The sequence below is a fragment of the Anoplophora glabripennis genome, unplaced genomic scaffold, assembly GCF_000390285.2.
Source record: "Anoplophora glabripennis isolate ALB-LARVAE unplaced genomic scaffold, Agla_2.0 scaffold444, whole genome shotgun sequence".
Taxonomy (NCBI): Eukaryota; Metazoa; Arthropoda; class Insecta; order Coleoptera; family Cerambycidae; genus Anoplophora; species Anoplophora glabripennis.
Genome location: NW_019416564.1, coordinates 261,319 through 265,658, shown reverse-complemented (window position 1 = coordinate 265,658; position 4,340 = coordinate 261,319).

Sequence of the window (4,340 nt, the reverse complement as noted above, 5' to 3'; positions counted from 1 at the left end):
ACANAGTTAAATTCATTGAATAAGGAGTATGGAGATGATTGATTTTTTTTTAATAAAAGTTGTATACTGGTTATAAAAGTTTTAATATGCGCTATACACATTATTCTAGATAAACAGTTTAATAAGCCCATTTCTTTCAGTGTAGGTACGTACATACATAAATTAATACGGGTTGTTCTAATACGTTGAATTTGGAAAAGTTAAAACTATTTTCTAGAGGTATTTTTATAAAAAATAAATACTATACTACTATACTATGTAAAACGGAAATGATATATTAAAAATTTAGTAACAGGTATAAGTTATGTATAAACAGTATACTTGTCAGATGTCTGTAAAGACATCATTCCAGAAAAAATGGATTTCAGTTGTCCGCTGCGCATGCAGTTATTGTTATTAGTTACGCACAACTGAGTATTTTGGTGCTTCCAAGTTTCAAGATTCAAAACTTCAAAACAACAAAAATTTAGGAATAGATGCGTCATAAAAAATATCGTACAAAATTTTTTTGTAAAATCCTTATAGTTTCCAAGAAAAAAGTTAGGTTCAATTTTTACATCGCTAGACTACTGTAGTCTCTAGCGCCATTCGCGTTACGCGCTGTGCGATTCCAAATACTGAAATTCGATGTTAGTCTTATTCTTGCGATGATGGTGTTTACATTAGTTTTTCTAGTGTCAAAAATAGCTTACACGTATAGCAACTCGGAGTTGATGGATATCGTTTTTATTTTATGGTGAAGCAAGACAAAATGTTTTAGCAGCTTCTCATCTTTACGCAGAACGATTTCCCTGTAGACATGTGTCAAGCAGCTACTTTTACCGCGCTAGTGAAACGCGGGCGTGACGCAGGAAATTTGCAACCGAATCAAGGAAGGGATGGAGGTCCAGGGCGTCCACGGCGTGTTGCAGCAGCTGAGGAACACATTTTAAAGATTGTTGAAGAGAATCCCTGAATAAGTACCAGGTAAATCGCTCAACAAGTACACGGAATATCCCAATCAACAGTTTGGCGTATCATACACGAGGCCATTTGGACTTCTTTTTATTCGGAAATGAAGTGTATCGCACCGAAGTGGACACTGTTCATGATTTACGCGAATTTACGCGAGCTGCTGCCAATAACTTACGAGTGAGTAAATCAGCGCAGCTTTCCACCAACATAGTTGCCGAAGAACACCTTTGTCCATGCCTGGTTTATTTTCTGGGATCTTCTAGTTTTAGGTATTCTGCAACAATTTTCAGAACACCACTGATGGTATGGCATCCAATATGTTGAGCGTAACACCTGCCGCTTCGAATTGCAACAAATAATCTTCCGCTGTTCATATTTTTAGGTCGTAGAGCTGCATATTTACGAAAAATTGCGCATGGCTCAAATGTACATCCTTCATTGGTAATGGTGAAACTTCTTGATGTATGAGTTTTTCCATCTCGTAAAAACAGGACAAGAGAGCGCTCATTATCTACTACGTCGTATAAATTTAAACGTTTAAATCACCTCTTCGACACGCACCAAAGATCCCAATTACTAAAACTGCTTTTGGTAGTAGATATTATTCATCTGGAACTTCACAAATATTTGGTTACTTGTTCTGCTGTTAAAACTTTGGACTTTTTCGATATATATCCCACAGCTTGACGCTACAAGAAAGCAATAGTTTTTGGATATTTTTTGATGTTCATTTTCTTTTATGACCAAATAACTCTCTAGCACTGAGAATCGACTCCATAACGTGGAAGATTTCATAGACCTAGCTTTCGACAAAGTAAACTAGAAGAATATCGTCACTATGTCTATGTCAGATTAAGGTGGACAAAACGTCAAAAAATTACAGAAATTTATCTCTAAATATTCAAACATTTCCAAATTAAAATACAAAATAGGTACATGTCAAATAACAAGTAGCATATAGACTTTCTTAAATGTAGTTTACTTTGCTGTATATTTCTATTTTAAACCATATACTTATTCGGTATTTCTTTTTATTTTATTTTATTTATTTTTTATTTATCTTGTCGTGGACAAAAAAAGATTGTATAACAATAGTCAAATAAACATGTAATAACTTAACCTAAGACACGACAGCAGAAAAAGCAGAAAAAGAATTTCTATTCAGCACACGTAAAGAATCTTAGATCGGGAAATTTTTTCCGTGAGCTAGTCCGAAAAAGCCCATCTTACATTATTATTAATACAGATGAAAATAAGGTGTTTTCATAGAAGTATAATAAAAATGTGTTTTAACATGATTGTGTTTATTAAGAGTTTTCGAACTCATATTGTACTGCTTACTCAAAATGACATTTCAATTTGACTTTTATATTTTGAAATGCCCTGTATGGAACTAGAAAAAGTCCCTTTTAGCTAAGATTACGAAAAGTAGTAGTAAAAAAAAGTCTAGTGTATAAAGTTGGCTTCATAGGAACTTATATAATAAAATTCTGGTACGATTTCAGTTAAATATCAGTAAGAACATCAGTAAACACGAAACTGACCCAATCTCACAACCTATCATAACTGACTGTCCCAAAGCCAGCTTAGCTTCTATTCCTTAATACAATAGACTATACTTCAAGTCTCTTCTAACAAATATGGTTAAAATTTGAATATAGAAAATTATCTTTGACGCCCTTTATCTGTAATCTGAGAGGTTATCTCTTAATTTTTCGTTACGAACACCGTAAGGACCTTAATTTTCAGAAGGGAACATATCGATTGTCATCTACATTTTAATTGCCATACTTAGATAGATCTTAGAAATGTTTTAGTCAGAAAGTGAAATTCAAGCACTTATCATTTTTTAGCTAACAGCGTAAAATCCACGGGTTTATCATTCTAGCTATTTCACTTTCACTCAACTGATCATTTAATTTAAAGAGGAATGAAACACTAGAACTTCTTAAGGAAGGTTTTTAATAACAATAGAAAATTAAAGCAAACAAACTAAACAATTATAAAATGTGCAATTAACACAATGAACTCAAAATAAACAAAACTAATAATTACTTTACACGCTCAAACGTTATTTTCAAATTTGAGAGAGTCCCGGATATATGGCGGAATTTACCCAAATGTTACCCAAATTATTCCCGAGATTCTAAAATTAACAAACCGTACTGTCTTGAAAGAAAACTAATATTTTAGAGTTCTCACTAGATCTTGAGACCGTCACTCCGACCCCGCCCTTTTTGAATTCACAGATTTTGTTATCATGATATTTGCTAAGTCTGACCTCTAAGGACAAAGAGGACGGTCTCCTCCTTTACGTCTTAAGTATTTTTTATTTGCTGTCGCATCGGTTTCATTCCTTCCTGAATCTATAGGACGCTCCCAACGGATTTTAAAGCTTAACTAGAAAGGTAGGCAAACTTCGCTGACGCGAAGTTTGACCTTTCTCTCGGGCCTTCGGCCCTCGAGCCGCTCTGCGCGCGGCCCGAGCACCGCTCCGCGGTGCTCTCCTCGCTGGTTAGTAAATATAACATTTTTTGAAACACCCTGTACTTTAGTTTTTAAACACCCCGTATATAAAAGTTTATTGAGAACGTTTTTCAAAAAAGAGTAGGCCCCGCTCGGGGAAAGACTAAGAAAAGTTTCTTCCAAACTTCCAAAAAAGGCATCTGGTTAAATGAAAAAGGAAAAACCTAGTCCACCTGTGTCAGTTTTATGAAACACCCTGTACATAAATTGCAAAAAACATGTGGTTAGTAGGGAATAAGATTTTTCATAAAAATATTGCAGACTTCAGTACAAACTGTAGAAATGGAAACAAATATACCTAAGGAAAGTTTCTTTCTGTTGGTTATTGGATCAGTTTTGTGGAACATCCAGTATAAAGATTCAAAAAGACACCTGGTTAATAAATATACAATTTTTCATTCAAAGACTTTAGTAAATAAAGACAAAGTTAAAAGTGAAAAAGGAAAAAATTGCCCGTAATTCAGCAGATGTGGGTCAATTTTGTGGAACGCCCAGTACATATATAGATTTTCTAAAAAGCGGCTGGTCAATAAATATACAACTTTTCATCAAAAGATTCCATGAAAAAATTAACAAAATGAATAAGGGAAAATCTGGTACACCTGTGTCAGTTTTATGGAACATCCTGTACATAAATTGCAAGAAACACCTGGTTAGTAGAATATAAGGTTTTTCATAAAAATATTGTCGACTTCAGTACAAAATATAGAAAAGGAAAAAACATTCTATTCGTAATTTTAATCTGCATCAGAATTGTAGAATACTCAGTATAAAAATTCAAAAAGACAACTGGTTAATAAGTATACAATTTTTCATTAAAAGACTTTAGTAAATAAAGACAAAGTTAAAAGTGAAAAGGA